We start from the raw sequence: 21,590 nt of genomic DNA on the forward strand, positions 1-21,590 counted from the left end.
GATAAGCAAAGTAAAAAATCAGAACCCCAACTTCTATTTCATGTAATTAGACTTATACAGAAATTAGAAGGTTAAGTAACAACTAGTTAATCACCTAATTTCACAGCTATCTGAAGTGGCAATCATTATATAGCAGCTTATCTATGATACATTCAAGATACATGATACAATTTATTACTTGCCCATAAGCTAAAACACAACCTGTTTAATACCTTTCCTTAAATTCCACCTCTATACTACAGTATACTTGAGGTCCATGCAAAAAAGTAGCTACCTTTTATATAGCAAATGGTTGATTAAGTCTTTGGTGCTGTAAAAGCAACTTCAATTAAACATAACCACCCCCACCACCAAAAAAAAGAAGAGAAAAAAAAAAGTAATGAAAATAATAAGGGAAAACCCCATGACACACTTCCTAGGGGGAAAACAACAACAACAACAACAACAAAACCCATCATGTAATTTCTGTCCTTGATGAAATGTATTAAATAAGCAAACACCCCCAACAAGCAAAACAAGTACTACAATGTAAAAATATTAAAAAAAAAAAGAAAACCCTCTCACATGCATAAATGAAAGGTTGCACACAAAGAACTCACATCTTTTCAAGCTTCAGTAGTAAATATTCTACTATGTATTAAATACTGCAGGGTTTGCCCAAGCTAAGATGAAACCACATCATAAATCAATTAGCATTTTGCATTTTCTTTCATTATCTACTCAAAGTCATGCCTACTGCACCTCCAAACATTTCCTTAAATCCAATGATACAGCAAACACTCCCAAAATAAGCTTAGACTGTACTGGCCATACCCAATCCTTGAAGATCTTTTGCGCTTAAATTCAAATTTGAGGCAGTTGTTGCCTCATGAGGCCTTAGTACTTTGATTCTGCAACTTCACACAGTAGGTCTCTCACGTTCACCATAATATAGCCTTCGACCCCCCACCACCCCCAGGGCTCAAAATCATCTCAAAGGGGCATTCTGGGTTCTTTAAAGTACTTTAAAAGAACAGTTCCTGGAATATAGTCCTCAGTTTTACCTGAATTCTTGCCATTCAATAAATAATTTGTCAAGTAAGCACGTGGCCTGCTAGACCATAATTAATTGAGTGGCATAGACAGTATTTTTAGCAGTTCATATGGCATTGAGAAAGAGGGGGAAAAAAGAAGGAGGAAAAAGAAGTGAAGAGGAAAAAAAAAAAGAAAAGGAAAAAGAAAAAAAGAAAAAAGTTGCTTTATTCTTGTGTGTCCAGTGGCCACCCAAGTATATATAAATAAATTCAATATATAAATTTCTTCCTCCTTGGATTTAATCTCCATAGGTACTACTAGATATATATTTGTTCCCATCAGGTTAATATTTTCACAGCTAATATTTGGTAAATAAAATCAATGAAACATCTGTGCTGGGTTTTGTTTGTCAATGTTAAAGGAGGCCGGATGGAGTGAATTGCATAATTATACCAATCTCTTTACTTGCTATCACATGCTGGACATGAAGCTGTAATATCAATATGAACTGCATTTGATCAACATGCAGGAGGAATGCAAAGGCACTCTCAGGTTTTTCTAATGCTCTTTTCTACCTTTCAAAATTGAGTGGCTTTATATAATCCTCCTGAAACTTCACACCTCACACCCCTTCAAAGCCCGTTGCTCACACATGGTAGCATTAGAGGAAGGATTATTAAAGACCCCCATTGGAACTGTGGCCTATTCATTTTCTGTGTAAACCATGGGGTTCCTCTGCAGACAGTGATGTGCCAACACGAACCCAAACAGCTGCTGTACTAAAGCTGCTCTGAGTGCAGGTGGGGAAACAGCTTGTGATATTAACAAGACTAGATCCTTCTTGTGGCTTTCTATAGCCTTTATTTAAAATACAGGAAAATGCTTTCAAAGACTTATTTATAACTGTATCAAGCACAGATTGCACCAACATTATGCTGCAATGAGCACATGTGTTATTCATACTGATATTAAGTATTCTATTCATTTTTGAAATAGCCAAAAAGAAAAAAAAATGTATTTCCTGAGAATGATTTCAGATAAGAACTACTAAAACCATACCAGCAAAGCAAACTTGGGTGAAAATAGGTTTTTTTTAATTTAAAAAAAAGAAAATAAACAAACAAAAAGATTCAGTGTAAACAGATAAATTGAGACATAAACAAAATTCCTTAAACAAAGGTTTTATGGCTCTCACAGCTGTCACAGGTGATTTTTTACACCTTCATATAAAGATCATAATTAAATTAGATTCAAATGTTCCACATTGCCATGGACTTGTATTCTAATTTTTTTAACTCTGCAATAAAACTTACCAAAGTTCTTAATATTGGATGCTTACTCATCATTTTCCCTGAGCTTTTATTAAGCTCCTGCTGTGTATTACTGCTGTTATGTGTTATGACCAACATAAAAATATCCAAGCTATGTGGTTGGATTTAAGAATGCATACCTCGTTGGTAAGGCAAAATGTTCATTTGGTGTCAACGAGGATCAAAAGTGGCAATAATAATTAGTTATGAGTCAAACAACACAGGCTTAGCCAAGTAACAGGCAATCTTCAGAAATTTACCTAGTCTCTAGCCTCACTTTACCCATCTGTAAAATGAGGATCTAAATATTACCTATCTCATAGACTTTTCCTGAGAAATATAGCAGTATTACAAGCAGAACACTTAAACACAATCAGCCACACAATAAGCACACAAGAAATAAGGGTTGTTATTATACTATGGTAATTCATAGGAAGTAGGGTATTTAGAGATGGCATTGACTACAGAGCTATACAGAAAAAAATGAACTTTTATATTCAGAGCACTGGAAATATTTTATTTAATAATTAAAGAGGAGAGAGGATGTCTTAGGTCTGGGGAAATAGAGCAAAATTATAAAACTGTGAATGAGCAAAGTATGTAATTTAGAATGGGAGAGAGTCATAGTAGATATATTTAAAAGGGAGGAATGAATTTGTACTAAAGCTTGATGTTAGATTGGTAAATAAATATCAAAGAGGGACATCCATGAATAAAGGTCAACATTCCAATGATTTTCTATGTAGTAGCATTTTTACTCAACAATTTTCACCTATGTTAAAACAAATTATTTTTACTAAAGTTATCAATTTTATTTGACGTTCAAATTATATTCACTCCCAGTTCAAAACTCTGAGTTGTCTACTTCTCTGTTCCACTCTATCCACATATTCACATTTCTTTACTTCTATTGAATCTCCATAACATCTCATTTTTCTACAACTCTGTATTTATTCATTTCTCTTAAGAAAATGCAGTTTCATATTTGGTCATTCCAAGCACTTCAAATATCTCTCTTAGCCTACACAAACACTCATGATTTAACAATCAGGAAAACTCTGGTTTTCTATTGAGTATTGGCTTTAGAGTCTTGGGAAGTCATTTATTGTTTTTGAGTATCAGTGTTCTCAGTTTTAGAAAAAATAAGAATAATGTCTTCATTTGCAAGTAGCAATGAAGCTAGCAGGCAATAGCTCAAACCCATAAAATTACTATAAAATATTAAATAAAAATTATTTCATTTTTATACAGTGTTGATGAAATCCAAATTGACGTGACCTTCAAAATTCATGTATATTATAAAATCAGCATTCTTTTTTTAAGTTTATTTCCTTTTGAGAGAGATAAAACATAAGCTGGAGAGGGGCAGAGAGAGAGAGGGAGACACAGAATCTGAAGCAGGCTCCAGGCTCTGAGCTGTCAGCACAGAGCCTGATGTGGGGCTCGAACCCACAAACTGTGAGATCATGATCTGAGCCCAAGTCGGACACGTAATCAACTGAGCCACTCAGGTGACCCTATAAAACCAGCATTCTAAGTCTATGAATTTCACCAAGGAAATGCTGAAAAATATAGAAATATACATGGATGTTCTAGAATGTATGCAGCAGTACAGTTTAAAATAATCAACAATTTAGAAAATATTCCAATGCCACTCAGTTAGAAATATGTTAAAAATTTCCTCATACAATGAAGTGCCATACAGCCAGTAAATAATATCCAATATGTGTTGTTAAGAAAAGAAAATCATACAGAAGCATAATTAATAATATTAATTAAATAAAAAATAAATATGTACAAATACTTTAATATAAATATTGGAAAATTCTGTTAGAAAAAACCACATTGTTAACACTTTATGTTTTAAGAATTAGATTCTATAGGGATTTATTTTCTAGATTATACAATTTTTCTTACTGATTCCTTTCCATAGGAAAAAATAAAAATTAAATAGAACTTACTCAAAAATAATTTTAACAGGTACATTTATAATTGCTCCAACGTTCTATATTTTGCTTCATTGATTTCAGACAATCCATAGAGTATGTGGGGGAAATTATTGTGTTTACAGATATCACTTCACTTTTTTTTCAGAGAGCTAGGAGGAAAGGACATAGCCAATGTTTAATGTTTTGGTTGTAACTTTTGGCCTCTTAGTGATAAAGAAGAGTTAAAGTAATGAAAAAATATTGTCTATGAAGGTGTTATACTCAATCTCTTAGAGAAAGAAGAGATAGTTAATTGTAAAACAATAACAGACCCTCTTCACCATCATCCATGATTTGCCTTTCTTTTTCAGCATACAAGTAACCTAATATAAAATGTAAGAATTGTATTACATATCAAATTAATTCAGAACATGACAGGAAGGGCAGACAAGTGGCGGTTTTAGAAATGAATAGAGTTCATGAAGTATTTAATAAGTATTGATCCTGATTTCACCAGAGGGTAAGCTACTCTTTGCTACCAAGTTAAGCACTTTTGAAAGCTCCATCAACTGCAGGGTCAGCAGTTCAAGTAATATCCAGTCATGAGTTATTGGCTCAACACACTCCATGAAATGGAGGCAGGTCTTTTCCCACGTCCTCCTCCATTGGTAACTAACTCCATTTGTGAATTAAAAAGAACATACATTTAAATATAGGCCAAAGGGTGGGGGTCATCGACAAACATGGAAAAATTGTGTAGAAATAAACCTATAATTTGCTACTGCCATCAATAGGCAAACAGAAGGACATTTTCTGCAGATGTTCTAAAGCCCTCATAAAGCCACTGAAGTTACTTTGTGAAACTTGATTCCAACCTGTTTTTTTTTCTTTCTGTCTTTTTCTGTTTGTTTGTTTTCAGTTTTTATTACAATATTATAGAAACGATCTACAGTCTCAGAATAACTACAAGAAAGATCTTCAGGTATACTTTTCTAAATTTTTAAACTATGTTCTTATATGTCAGTCTTTTTGGACTTTGCTTTTCCATCTGGGCTTTGATGCTTATCAGACTCAAAAGCTAACTGAACAGGAAAAGGTGATTTAATATTCTATGCTTCAAAATGTTCCATAAAAGAATTAGCTAAAGTATTATCAACTTTAGAGTTGAACTCTTCTTTCCCTTTCTCTTTCATTCTGGGTTTCCAGACTGGCACATCTAACAGGTAACTTGGAATTCATTTTTAAGCAGAAGAGTAGAAAGATGTCCTGAAAAGTTGTTGTTGCTTTATGTAAAACGTGCCTTATGCTATGGACAACATAACCACTGCCTGGAAACAATTCTTATGCTTTAAAGGGCCTTTAGTCTCACCAATGTGCATCCTAGAAGGTAAGAATAATCACTTACCCCTATGGTTTCATGTATTTTGCAGCTCTATGAGATATTTTCCTAAAACCTAATACTTAATTAAGCCAGCTGAATTGCACAGATTTTTTTTTAAAAGTAAATCCCAGGCTAGTACGGGAGAATATAAATACAATGATAGGATGAGCAATTTTACTACCATTACTTCAACTGATAGAGTTCAAATTCAGGTTAATTTGCCTAATACCTCAAATGCAGATTGGTCACAGTTGTAATCATCATCTCCATTCGTTATGTGGTCAAGATGAGGAATAGAAATATCTTGACACTTTCTAGCCAGCTAGAAAAAAGCTCCTTTTTCTTATTATTCTCCATCCAGTGCTTTGTATGCCTGTAATAAGTACCCAGCCCCAAATTATTTTGCTTAATTTGAAATTTACTATAAAGCTAATAATATTTATTCAAAAAGAATCTTAAGTTCTGACACATCCTTAAGCAATGATATCCTCCTTCATTAAGCCACTTTGGTTTTTTGTTTGTGATTTCCTTTGAAAGCAATCCCCTAGGTATCACTTAGCAGTTAAAATAGATAGCTCTCAGAGGGAAAACATGCATTTCACTTGTGAATGCTGTTTATTGTAAATTAGTTTCCTTAGTGATTCCAATAAAAATTTTTGAACTATAAATAAAAATGGGCACAATATTATATCTTCCTTCTAGTTCTGGTTAATAGACTTCTCCTACATTCACTGAGGCATAGGTAGTCCCCTTGATGAGTCTGATGAAGATTCTTGTACATTTTCAAAATTATATAGTAATGAAACAGCGAAAAGAAGTCAGAAATTTAATCCAGCTAGAGCAAGGCAGATATTGTTTATAAAGCAAATGAAATATTCTCCTCAAAAACAGGCAACATGTTTCAGCCAAAGACCCCAAAAGGTATTTTATAGAAAGGTAACAAATATATTTTAAGATGCCCCTCTGATAATCACAAGACAAGATTATCAAATATTTTAATGTAGAAGAGCATTGAAAAGGTACTTTGTCATCTAATAATTAAAGCTATGAAACTAGCACAAATATAGATACTTCTATCTGCAGAGTAGATTAAGAGTTCAGAATTTTATCTCTAATAGAAAATTTAAAATGTGGAAATAAACAAGAAATAAACACAAAAGAGAAAAAACAAGAATTATACACAACTGGTTTGGGAGAAGGTATTTGTTGTCAGAGGAATTACATCTGTAACTCATACCAAATAATGAAATTAATTTTAGGTGGATATAAAACTATTCATGGTAATTACTAGTAAAAAAAATGAGAAATGAAAAATGAGAAGGCGATGTAGGAAACAAAACAGCCAGGGTGTTTTTATCTTAACATCAGATATCTGACATTATAGCCAAGAATCTGAAGCAGCTCTTTGGGTCTCTATCTTTGAATCTCTTGGAGAAATAGGAACTGAGGCATGCGCGTAGAGTGGATTTGAGTTGAGATATGAAGTCGAGCTATATATGAACGTCTATCCGGCACTTATTATAGGTTGATTTGAAGTTACTTATCATAGAATATACACAGCCTTACATAACAAGGAAAAGCTAAACTACCCTGAACAGCAGGTAATTTAAATAAATTTATACCAAGTATTTTCCATCTTGTTAAGACACAAATGAATTAACCAAATATTCTAGAACATATCATAAAGTGGTTTCCTCAAACCTTTCTTTTAAATTAGAGTCATCATCTATTCAAGTTTTCCCAAAATGCAATATATTATAGAGCATAATCAAAATTACTATATTTTGAACAAAACACATTTCCAAGATAATACTTTGGCCTAAAATAAAGTCAATAAGTAAACACTTTTGATATGTTTATATGTCACTTGATAGAATTTAAAGAAAGGACCAAATATATGTAGAGTTGAGAATTTTTTATAGAAAGTGACCATAATTACAAGTCTAGATACTTTAATTAATCCTTTAGAGGTTTGATATAATTACTTAAGGATCATGAAAATAAACCCATAGGACAAGATAAGCAAGCATAGAAACAAGTAAATGAACTAACACCAATCCATATATATTATAAATGGATGTTTATGCATCATAATAAAACTCTAGGAACAGCAGCATGTGCAAATTAAAAAGGAGATCTATCTTTAAGAACTTAGGCAACAGTGTAAATGAGTTGCTCAGAAAATGACTCAGATGGCAGAAATTAGACACAGGTAGATAGATAGAAAAGACATGAATAGGGGCGCCTGGGTGGTTTAGTAGGTTGAGTGTCTGACTCTTAATTTAACCTCAGGTCATGATCTCAGGATCAAGGGAATGAGCCCCACGTTGGGATCCACACTGACAGTGGAACCTGCTTAAGAGTCTCTTCTTTCCTTCTAACCCTCACCCCACTTTGCTCTCTCTTTCTCAAAAAAAAAATATAGATAAGGTTTTTGAACCATTACTTGAAATGAGGAATGAAAACACTACAGTATTTCCCAATGTGTTAGTTATTTTTGGTAATTTCATTTTAATGTATAATTTTCCATGTGCATATTCATTTAATTAATATTTTAAGTAGAGATTTGACTACATTAACTACCTCCCAATAATTTATATATTCAATTGCCTAACACCCAAAAGCAAACACTGAAAATCTGGTAGGAAGTAACTCAGACTATTTGTCTGATATTTGAGGGCATTAAACCTTCCTAAAATTTGAGCTGAGAAAAGATAATTCAAATAAAATAAGCATCAACAAAGTTACATGCATAAAATTATAATTAAATAATAATAGTTAATTAAAAAGGGAAACAAGGGGCTTCAGGTTTGGCAATAATTGGGTTCTTTATTTGGTTGTAAGTTACACAGAAATCTTTATTTTGTGAAAATATATCAAGCTGTGTTGTTACTATGATTTGTACTGTCTCTGTATGTATGTTTTATTAAATAATAGGGCATAAAGAGAACAGCATTTCTAAAAGTGATGATAATGATATTAATATTGTTATAACAGCTTTATATAAATATAAAATAGCAATTATATATAATATAGCAATATGTAGTAGTAATAATTTTTAAAGAAAAGGCAGATCCAATTGAAAAATAAGATATTATTACAATTAAATCAGTAATATTTCTATTATGTTCATATAATTTGATAACTATTATACTAAGACTTCCTGAAATAAATAAGAAAAAAATTCCCAGAAGAGATATGTTTGGAACACTACAATATTGGATATTTTTCACTTTGAAAGTAAAAAATACTGTGAATTAAACAGCAATGGATGACATTTATAATTTTCAAGAAAATTATATTCAGAAAAAAATAAGAAAGTTAATAATTATACCCAAAGTTTGGTAAATTAGTTTGCAAGTCATAGGTAATGAATTCATATCCTACTTCTGAAAATATAAATTGGTAGAGTACTTTTGGAGAGCTAACCAACAAAATAATTATAGCCTTTGACCAGTATTCTTATACCTTAAAATGTTTGTAAAAGTTTTTCAAAATATAAATGATTATATTTACTAACATGTTTATTTTAGCGTCCCAAAATGTATCAAAAGCAAAAATGTAAATGTTAAAAGAAGCACTTAAAAATCTATTTAATGCAGTAATATGAAACTTTAATACTATATATACTAACATTACACAATTTTACATTTATATATATCAATTTTTATTATATATCAAAGATGATAAATAAAAATTATTAACTTTTAAAGTATGATGGATTGGAAAATTTAGTTAAAATTAACTCCTTATATTATTTCCAACAGTTTGTTTAATGCTGATTTTATACTAACAACTGTAAATAAACTCAATATAAATTTATAATCAAATGGGAAATATTAGATTTTGTGAGATGTGTTTTAGGTTTGGATTGTTTTTCTAATACATATTTTATTACTTTTTCTCAGTAGCTTCTTTTATCACTTAACAATATGTCTAGAAAATATCTCTATTTCCCATAGATATATATGAGTATGTATATATAGATATTCTTTAAGCACAACATAAATACCCCACAGATTTAGTACAGATTTAGGACTATTGATTCAGTAAAATGGTTATGAACACTAGAATTTTTTAAACTCATATTGCAAAACAAAACCATATTCAAAGTCTTGTTTATGACTATTTATGAATAAATTATAATAAACAGATTTTGCCTTTTCAGGCAAAGTACTAACTTACAAATTTGTGTTATCAATAGTTTCCATTTAGGACTTAAAGAATAAGGTCTTTCCACAGGTAGCACTGTCTTGAACAAAAAGGACAATTTGCATTCAAAAAGCTTAATGGTACATAATTTCATCAATCTGCAGTTGTTTGTTTTTCCCAATCTGATGAGTAAATAAAAATTTCATTATCTTAATTTGCATTTTTCTGATTACTTATAAGATTACATGTATATTTTATATGTATATTTCTCAATTTCATCTGTCCTGTTCTATCCTATGTCTTTTACTGTGATAAAATATACATAAAGTTTACCATTTTGCATTTTAAGTGTACAATTTGGTGGTACCCAGTACATTTGGATTGTTGGCAATCATCACCACTACCTGTCTCCCCAATTTTTTTCATTTTCCCAAGTCGAAACCTTGTATCCTATCATTCCCTGACAGTTACCCTTCTACTTTGTTTCTATGAATTTTACTCTCCTGAGTAGCTGAGTAGGAAAAACCTACACTGCATTTGTGTTTCTCCTTTACTCACACTGCTCACAATACTTCTGACATAGACAAATGGGAATTTTCCTCACCAAGCATCTGTCCATGTTACCAGCAGTTTATCTATCCTACAAATTGGGTTTTGGTTTGTTTTTGTTGTTATTGTTGTTGAATTGTAGGGTTCTTTATATATTCTGGATATTAATAATTCTGGATATCCGTAAGCTATCTCGTGTATGTGTGTGTGTGTGTGTGTGTGTGTGTGTGTGTGTTTCACATTCTTGATAGTGTTCTTTAATGCACAAAAGGTTTTATTTTCAAGTCCAACTTATTGTTCAAGTCCAATTTTATTTTTGTTGCCTGTGTTTCTGGTTCCATATGCAAAGAAACTGTTGCCAAATCCAATATCTTGAAGCTTTCTCCCTATGTTTTCTTTAAAGGATTTATAGTTTTAACTCTTATTTTTAAATATTTGGTTCTTTTTTACTTTATTTTTGCAAATGGTATAAGGTAAGGGTCCAACTTCATTCTTTCATATGTGAATATCCAGTTTTCCCAACACCATTTGTTGAAACAAATAAACAAACACAAAAAACACAAAATCCTTTCCACAGTAAATGCTCTTGGCACCTTTGTCAAAAATAACTTCAGTTATGTTTGAGGGCTTCTTACTGGGCTATTTTATTCTATAGGTCTATATATCTGTCTTTATGCCAGTACCACACTGTTTTTATTACTGTAGCTTTTCAGTAAGTTTGGAAATCAGGATGAGTGAGGCCTCAACTTTATTCTTCTTGGAAATTACTTTATGCCTGATATTCCATGTATGTGTTAATGGATTATAAGCATCTTGAAGTCTTCAACTCTCTGGTTTTTAACAGTGACCTGAACACATCAGATTCCTTACTAGTGGTTGGCAAGTGACTAACATATTAGCACTCACAGATCTAATTTCTAATTTAATTCTTGTTGCATTTTACCTTCATTCCACATCTCTATTTTCCTTTCCATCTCTCTTCTTTAATAAAAATGTCTTAATTTTATGTTCTGCAAAGTTGTTCCGCTAATTTAAGAATATTGTCAAGTTGTTTTATGTTAACATTTGTTTTTAAACATCATTGCCATCCATTTATAATATATATATATGTGTATATATATATATATATATATATATAATCATCTGAGGAGTTAAAATAAATTATTGATAGTGGTATTAGGAAACCTATAGGCTCAAATAAATTAGAACTTTAAGTTACAAAGTTAAAATCCCTGGCAGGGAGGAGTTCAAATATATAAGGAAGGAAGGAGAGACTAGTTTTAGCTGGGTTTTAAAGAGAATTAATGAAATGGAGAGGACTGGAAGGCGTTCTGGACAGCAGATGGCCGATGGCAGGAACTGCAGAGCCATCCTGAGACAGTCCTGGCTGTGACATTAGTTGAAGAAGTGGTACTGGGGTAGAAGCTTAGAAAAAGGAGTGATTCCTGAGCCTGAAGTGATTTCCAAAGTGCCTCTGTGAAAGTTATATAAAATTCTTTCATGCTATCAATAAAAAGCAAAACCTTCCTTATATATCCTCAGATGGAGAACAGTTATAAAAAAACATAAGGGTACATTATGTCAGAAATGATAGAATATTAGTACTGGCTGTATTATATGCCTACTATTTGGGGGTTCAGGCATAATGACATTCTGAGTATTTCCTTGTCAGCTAGAAAGTGGCAGAGGCCAACTGGCAACCAGGTCAGCCTGAATCCAAAGGCAGTCAGTGCTCTTGGCTTCTCTCCTCAACTGCTTCCTTCAGCTGTGTGTTAACAGTGCAGCAAAGAAAATGGCAAGGACTCTTTCCCTGTATCCTTATTTTCCATTTTTTCTTTATTTTAATTTTTTAAGTTAGCAGAAATAGATTGTTTCTATTTGTTTCACTAGTCTACATAAGGAACATATAGAAATAAGAATAAAAGGCAACATTTTATCATACATGCACGCTTTAGGACAACGTAGCTAAAAAATGCATTTAGTACAGCTTTTGCTTTTGTTTTTGTGTTTTGCCTTTAAGAACTCATTTCAAAATGGGAACTACAGCAACATTTTGTTATTATATAGAACCAAAAAGTTTTTTTCCCCTATTCAATAGCCTATTTCAGAAGTTACTTTTTTCTGAATATGAATATATGTACTTTATTATGAGGAAATAATTTCAAGAATAAGGATCATTCTGAGGTAGCCCTAGTGTTATAGTTATCACTCTGAGTCCCTCCTTTCCCAATGAAACAAAGGTTTTTCTCATTAGGTACGTGTGACAATCATTAAGAGCTGTCATTGGACAGGGCATCTACTCATTACTGGGGGAGTACAATATCTGAGAATAATTTCTGATCCTATGATTTAGTTGAGAACATGAGACATAATAAAGTTAAGTTGCTAATTGTATGGTGCAAATGATAAATGCTTTGAATCTTGAGAAAACTCACTGAATTTTTTCTGTCTGATGCCTAAAATTTAGAAGAGATTCTCTTTGTGTGCATATGTGTGTATGAGCATTTGGTGATAAATTATATGTTTCACTAAGGATTTCAGCAGCTATGTGTACTCAATACTTACATGTAACTGACAATAAGTACTGGGAATTCTTAACAACATGTATGTCAGGATGTAGACCTTTTTCATTGTTAAATTTTGTCAGTTTTACTTTTGGTTTTCCTTTCTTAATTTAGATTTTGGGAAGTATTCTTAACCTTAATTTCATAGCATAGACCAGATTTGGTCTATTTGCATATGACATGAACTTAAGAAATAAATAAAATACATTTTAAAGAAAAATAGCTTTGACTAGGAAATAAAAATATGTTTCTATTAAATAGTCACATTAATTTATACTAAGCTTACTTTCAAGTGGATTTTCCCAGCTATGTGCTATATAATTATTTGTCATCTTTTACTGAATTAAGTTTCATTACAGAATTTCTCTAGGGTTGTGAAGGCAGTATTCCTTTTTGTGCTTCATGACAGCCAAGACTGACATGGTGGAGGCTACTGCTTGATTAAAATAAATGGTAGTCAGTGTATTTAAAACCTGGATGTCAGCAAGAGTACTTTTGCAGATCATGAAAAAATATATAATCCTCTCCCAAAGTAGAAAATATAAAAATTTATTTACATTAGGCATTCAGATTTGACAGATAGTTTTTTAAAAGTTTCTAGCTCATATTCATTTCAGAATGAGAACAAGTTATAGTTTGTGTTAATTTTTTTCTAATGTCAGAGCAGACTGAGCTGGTCAAAAGGAAACTCTAGAGTCTATGTGATTTATTTGGCTATATCTTCAGAGAAACCTCCTAAGAGCTAATCCCACAGCACTAAGTAGGGTCAGTATGAAGAGAAATCAAGGCATTAATCTTGGTATCAACATCCAACTGGGAATTGACACCAACTAGACAGGAATCCTTGAGAAAGTAACAATTGTGTTTTAGTTCTTGAATGATCTCAATAGTCACATACATAATCCTTCTAAATCCTGGTTCACAATTCCTTGACTGCTCTTAAAAGGAATCAAATTCCCTGCCCCATAGCACACTGTGGTACTCAGTAGTTTGTTTGTTATTTAAACCAGTTATTATGTTTTCTCCATTAACATCATCCCAGGCAATCTACTCTCTAAGCATCATCTCTATATTTCAAGGTCTTCCCATTAATTTCCCAACTTCAGCATTTGCTATTCCTTCCTAGGGCATGTAAGCCATTATTCTAGAATGAGTCCACTCCAGTCTTTCTTCATTTCATATGGTAACTTCCATCCTTAGCCAGTTTGAATGCCATGGTCCATTCTAGATGTGGGGCTCATATCTCCTAACACTTTCCCCGCTTCCACTTATAATTGCCTGGAAATACTCAAATCCTAGTTCATTGAGTTCTCTCTTTTATCTACTCCTATCACTGGAAAGATTAGAGAGGTTAGAGCAAACACAGTGATATTGACCATATGTTCCATTGAACACTAAACATTATAATTGAGATAGACCAAATTTTATATCATAAGTCAAGGACATAAAACTAACAAGTTTCACTTTTCTTTTGAATAATTCAATTTGCCCTCTTTACTACATCATTCTGATTAGCATACCCTATGTGACGGTATCTATACTTTTCTTTTAAATCACTATATCCCTAATCTTCGTCTTATCACTCTAGCAAAACAAATTGTATGCAACTCATGACATTCACATGCTAAATTAAATAGGCAGTTCTCAGTTCTCCTTTTATTCAATATGAGTCGAATTTTCTAATGATGATTATTCATTCCATGAAATATTTCTTTCTTTGGCTTTGGGGGCCTGACTCCTTTGGCTCTCTTCCAAACACAAGGACCATTTCCTTTCACTGCCTTTTGTTATTTCTTCTTTTCTCAGGTTCAGTTATTATTTGTCTATAATCATTCTCTTTGGGATTTCATATAGTCTTATGACTTTAAATATAATGTATGTACTGGAAGCTCCCAAATTCATATCCCCAGCCTGGATTATCCAATTACCTGCTTGCCCTCTCACTGAAAATCTCACTCCAAACCTATTTATTCCATGGAATCATTTAACAGTAAGTCCATTCTTCAACTGCTTCAATCAGAAACAGTGTCTTCAACTTCATCTCTTATGTTTTCCCTCTCAAGGCCCACATCCATTAACAATTTCTCTTGGTTCTACATTCAAAATATAGATTTGTTAACTTCCAACTATTTCCCTACAGTCATGCTAATTTGAATCACCATCACCTTTCCCCTAGACTATTGCCATAGTTTGTTTCCTCCACCCATATCCATCTTCAATCTATACCAAAAAAGTTGCAAATATCATAAAGTTTAGTCATAATTTCTTACTTATGATTTAACTATTCAGGCAAGCTAAAATTAAAAGATAAATTCATTTTTTACCTCTTAAATTAGAGTCTACTGGCTCTCAAACATGACAACCATTCCTGAATATATAGCCTGAATCTACTCAGCCAAACTCTATTTTCCTCTGAAAACTCACAGGATCTTGATACAACAGCCAAATAATTCTTCTGAGATTACCCATTGTAATTATTAAATGTTAATATATAAATCTAAAAACTGTGTACATATAACATCATTAAGAAAACTGAATTTAAAATACATGTGCTTTGTGTTTATAATTTAACTATACATTAAAAAAATAACCTAATGGCTGCTCTATACCTCTTGAGTGAGTTATGCTACATGCTGAAGAAGAGAGGCAGGTTTTCTTTCCCTTTTTCTTGAGGATTGCAATGTTGGATGATACCTTGTTTTTACGATTTTGCCTTAGTTGGAGCAGGAGGCAGATAGTTCTTTTATTTCACTTGACATTCCAAATGAAATAGTGTGAATGTTCCTTAAGCCACCTCTTGTCTTCAGTAATATTTGCATGACATTGCCAAAACTTGCTTCAGCCCTCTCTCTTATTCCAGATCTCTAGTGCTTTAAGGGCAGATTCCAACTCTCTTTAAAAAGTTCACATTCCACGTAAATCCCAATTCTTTCACATGGGGTTGCCTACGTTTTCTGAAGAACTTGTCTATTCTGCATTTTTTCTCAAACATAGAATCCTCATTCTTTTTTCAGTCCTTTCAGTTTTCTTCTATCTTTTGGTTTTCACTCTTCAATCAAGCCTGACTTTATTAAAATTCTGGTGTGTGTGTGTGTGTGTGTGTGTGTGTGTGTGTGTGTGTGTTTCCCTAGCTTCTATCCCCAACCCTCTTTGGTTATACCCCTTACCTCTTTGTCTGCCATCAACCATATTTTCAAGTATAACTCAAAATTGCAGAGAGCTAAGAAGAATAAGTAGATACAGGTCATATAAATTAAGGAACTAGATCCAGGGAACACAAATCTGCACTGCCCTTTTTTTTCTGTTTAACTCTGGCCTTTCAGTTGTTCCTTTTGCCCAAAATGCTTTTTGGTCAGCTCTTCTCTTGCTCACTCTTATCCTTTAGATCAGGATGAAGATCATCTCCTCAGAGAAGCTTTTACTGGTCACTCTATCTCAAGTTATTTTATTTTATTACTCAGGGTATTGATTTCCTGTGTAACACTTACCAAAATATATAAGCATATTGCTTATCTATTTGACTTCTTTATTATTCTCTTCTTCCCCACTAGACTATCATTTCCTAGAGTCTAATTCAGAGGATTGTTAAGTACTCAATAAACATTTATTAAGTAAATTAGTTGATTTTTTTTCTTTTCCTCTTAGGACCATACAACCTAAATCTAATCATTCAAAAGATTACTTTTTCTTAGCATTTGGAGATATATTTCTATTCTTTTAAAAAAATTTAATGTTTATTTATTTTTGAGACAGAGAGAGACAGAGTGTGAACAAGGGAAAGACAGAGAGGGAGACACAGACTCTGAAGCAGGCTCCAGGCTCTGAGCTGTCAGCACAGAACCCTATGCGGACTCAAATCCAGGAACCGCGAGATCATGACCTGAGCTGAGGTCGGCCTCTAAACCAACTGAGCCACCCAGACGCCCCTATTCTTTTAAAATTATTTTTCATTTTGGTAAAATAAACATGAAATGCACCATCTTAAACATTTTAAGTGTACAGTTTGCTGTATTAAATACATTCATAATGGCGTGTACCATCACCATCATCCACCTCCATGACTGTTTTCATCTTTTAAAACTGAAACTTTACACTTACTAAACTATACAACCTCATCCCTCTCCCCTAGCTTCTGGCAACAAATATTCTGTTTGCTGTCTATGATTTTGACTACTGTAAGTATCCTATCAGAGTGGAGTCGTACCGTATTTGTGTTTGTTTTTGTGACAGCCATTTCTCACTTAACATGATATGCTCAAGGCTCATCTTTGTTATAACATATATCAATATTTTCTTTTTTTAAAGCTGTACAATATCCCATGGCATATAGCCATACATACCACATTTTTCTCATCCTTTCATCCATCAGTAGACACTTGGGTTTGTTAAAAACAAGACAAAAGTGGCCTCTAAAATGGAGTTGCTTGTGCAAGCCTCAAAATATCAAACCAAGACTTAATGATAGTTTCGACTTTTCCAAAAATGAAAACTTAAACCAGTCAATCAGGAATCACCTAATCAACACTAGTTAGATAATCTGCCAAACAGAACCCTACCATCCCCTACAGCTAAGTAACTTTGTGATAACCAAACTACTTTTTCTGTAGTATCACTTTCTTATTTCTACTCCCTTCTGCCTATAAAAAGTCTTTCATTTACCCACCTCCTTAGAGCTCTTTTCTCTCTGCTAGAATGGATGTTGCTTGACTCAAGTAAATTTTTGCTCAGATAAACTCTTAAAAACTTTAATATGCCTCAGTTTAATTTTGCACAATTCTGATGTCAGAAAAGGAACCAAAGGAGACCCTAAAGGACAACCCCAAGGAGCAATGAGCAACCAGCCACAGGTACCTGTTGAGTTCCTTAAACTCACTGCTTTCATGTTAACCTCATAGGTTTCTCAGGGATTCAAGCTCTGTAGCTTTTGAAGTGTGAGCTTTCAAACTTGAGCATGTCTTTTCCCAGCTTGGGTCTGGAAACATGATGGAATCAGACTGGATCCAACTTACCTAAGTTAAGCTGGAATGGGTCTAGTGCAAGGCCTGCAGTGAATAAAGTTTTGTTTTAAGCCTAAAAAAGTAGGTAAACTTGTCCAAGATAGTCTCGAATTATAACAGGCGCAGTGGAAACTTGTCATCTAGATTAGCTTATCCATTTATGAGGTGCTCCAGAGAAAAAGGGAGTCTCAGCCAAGCACTCATCATAAAGGGTAGAAGGAAAGTTATATTTTCTTCTCTACAGTTTTTAGTGACCAGGATGAGACCCCCTAGGACAGCCCACTCATTCCAGAACCTCAATGGGATCCTAGTAAAACTGGCAGAAGTCAGCAAAGGGTGAGCATTCTAAGTCAAGTCAGCTCTCTCAGATCTCTCTCTGTTGTGTCTGTTCAAATGAAGAAGGTAAATTTTATGTTATCCCGTACTTTCCAAATTCAGATTAACAGGCAGAAATATTTAAAAAAATATAAAAATAAAACAAACAAAAAAACATATTTAAGTATCAGATCTTTGAACTGTGACTCATGATTTTGCCTTTGGGTCCCCATTGGTCATCGATCTTTCCTCTCCCAAGACAGTTATTGCCTTCTTGCCTGTCCTAAGAACTTGACTTGGCAACTGTCAGATGAGGGAACCAAAGATATGGTCCAACAGAAATGTCAGTTGCACCCTATTTGCTGCTTGATATGGTTGGAGAGAAATGTAGATTGTACTCTATTTGCAGTTATGGTCATTCTCATTGTTGCCAACAATGAGGTGTGAGGGAATTTTCTACTCTTTCTTCGGTTATCTTTGGGAGCGTCTCTGGATCTGAGGGGTAGTATTTTTTGCACTCTTTAAGGCTGTCCCTTATGTTCAGGTGATTACTCAATTCTGCCAGAAATATTTACTGTTTGTCTCAGCAGGAATCTAACATGAAATTTAAAAGGATTTTTCACTGGATCACATGGTGATTTCAATTTTCTAAAGATCTGCCATATTGCTTTTTATAGCAGCTCTCCTGTTTTACATCCCCACCAACAAAACACAGGAGTTCCAATTTCTCCATTTCCTTGCCAACATGTGTTATGCTGTTCTTTCTTTTATAATAAACACCTTAATTAGTACAAAGTTGTATCTTATGTAAGTTTTTTTTAATGCTTATTTATCTTGAGAGAGAGATCATGAGCGAACAGGGGGAGGTAGAGAGAGAGAAAATCCCAAACATGCTCTACACGGTCAGCACAGAGCCCAAAGCAGGGCTCAGATGCTTGAACTGTGAGATCATGAACCTGAGCCAAAATCAAGAGTTAATGCTTAACCAACTGAGCCACCCAGTAGCCCTTATCATAGTTATGACTTTCATTTCCTTATTTATTAGTGATGTTGAACATCATTTCATGTGCTTAATGGCCATCAGCTCTTCTTTGGAAAAATGTCTATTTAAGTCTTTTGCCTATTTTTTTTTATTATTGGGTTATTTTCTTGCACTGTAGTGAGTTTAGTAATTCTATCTGCTGGATATTAATCTCTTATAAGATATAATATACAAATATTTTCACCCACTCTGTGTGTTTCCTTTTTATTTTGTTGATAGTTTATTTGAAGGCATATTTTTAAAAAGTTAAAAAATTCAAATCCAATTTGTCAACTTTTTATTTTGCTGCCTTTGAAAGAATTTGCATGTTGATCTTTTCTAAAACATACAACATAAAGAGTAAGCAATTATTTCTTAATTTATAATTAATTTATATTTTTCTGTGCCAGATTTTTAAAATCTATTTTTAAGCCAAGACATATCTTAAAAATTATTCTGCATTTATTTCTTAAGCTCATATTGTTTACTAAGACATGAATGGGGAGTATTTCACTTATAAATGTAGTGTACATGATATTTTGTACTAGATAAATACTAAGGTTTGTTGTTAATCATTTATCTTTTATAATTTTTTAATGTTTATTAATTTTTGAGAGAGAGAGAGTAGGAGAGGGGCAGAGAGAGAGGAAGACACAGGATCGGAATCAGGCTCCAGGCTCTGAGCTGTCAGCACAGGGCCTGATGTGGGGCTCAGACTCAGGAACCGTGAGATCATGACCTGAGCCAGTCAGATGCTTAACTGACTGAGCCACCCAGACACTCCTCATGTATCATTTAACATGTTCAAACTTAAATGATTTTGGACAAATATGATTAAAGTTATATTAGACTGTGATTTAAAATATACTTAAATATACCTATCAAATAAACCTTTTAAAAAACATACTTAAAGTATGCGATCTCAGTAGTTTTACAGTGACTTTGTAGTGTTTAGGCATCTTATAATTCTAGCATTTAAAGAATACTAGGGAAATTTATGCTATATCAGTTGGATGCAGACATCTATATGCTGTTTTTAGTCTGAGGTTGTTACCACACCATCTTCTTTAAAAATGTGCTAAGAATTAATCACAAAGGACAAGTAATGCTTTAAGGATATTATATAACCCTGCAAATTATTTTATGATTTGGATAATTTTTCATTATATACTGCAAAACTGATTCATAAGGTAATTGTATAATTTTAATTATTGGCCTTATTAATGATGTATTGCCATTTTTAAATAAATGTCAATTTTTAGAAGCTGATAATTTTAAAAGGGTTTAGGATCCAATTAGTACATTTTTAAAGTAAACTAGTATTTATTTTGATTTACTTTTCTTTCATTGCTAAATGCTATTTTTATTTATTTATTTTTGTTTTTCAAGGAATCTCTACATGCATTGTGGGGCTCAAACTCAACCCCAAGATCAAGAGTCACATGCCCTACTGACTGAGCCACCCAGGCAATCCAGCTAAATGCTATTTTTAAATTAACTACCTAAAAATAATTTTTAGATATATACAACGTATATTACTAACTCTGTTGGCTTTAACATATAGCTATTGTGTATTATTTAATCATGTTGCTAAGGGAGCATACTTAGAGATTCTTTGACATTTCACAGAACATGCAAGTACCACTTAATTTAATGGAAGGGTTAAAAGCACAGGCTTCCACTTTATCTTTGCCATTTATTAACTATGTGATCTTGAGCATTTCACCTAAAATCTCTAAACCTTTTTCTTTCCTTACCTGCTCCATGCTCTCATGCCACAAAGTTGTCCACGATTAAATGGCATGATGCATGTAAGCCACTGGGCCCAGAGTCTGGCATATGCTCAAATGTGTCAGCTATTGTCTTTATCGACATTGCTATGGTTAGAGTTACTACAAAATTATAGTCATTATTCTTTCTAAGTAAAACCCATTAATAAAAGACAAACTTCTTTTCTTTCTTCACAATGCAGTCTATGTGTGAAAAGCTGGCTGTTTGAAGGTTGTGTTTCCCATATCACTTCTCTCCCTAAGTTCAACAGGCCTAATATGTTTTGTGGAGTTCCTTATTTCTAAAATCAGTTTAAAGCCAAGGTTTATTGCTTTCCTACTATTTTGAAGATTTAGAAGTAGGTGGTTTGAGGGGATACAAAGATGAACAAGCCACAATTATTTGTTGGAGGAAGATCAAATCTAGCAGAAGAGATAAAATGTCCTCAAAGAACTACACTGGAAACACATAATGTGCTAAGTACTACCATAGAGCAACAAAGGACCTCAGGCATATAGCAAACAGAGCTTAACTGCTGAGTGCTCAAGGCGTGTAGGGCTGAGAAACAATTGTTAGGATAACCCTTTAT

This window comes from Suricata suricatta, chromosome 6 (genome assembly GCF_006229205.1).
Source record: "Suricata suricatta isolate VVHF042 chromosome 6, meerkat_22Aug2017_6uvM2_HiC, whole genome shotgun sequence".
Taxonomy (NCBI): Eukaryota; Metazoa; Chordata; class Mammalia; order Carnivora; family Herpestidae; genus Suricata; species Suricata suricatta.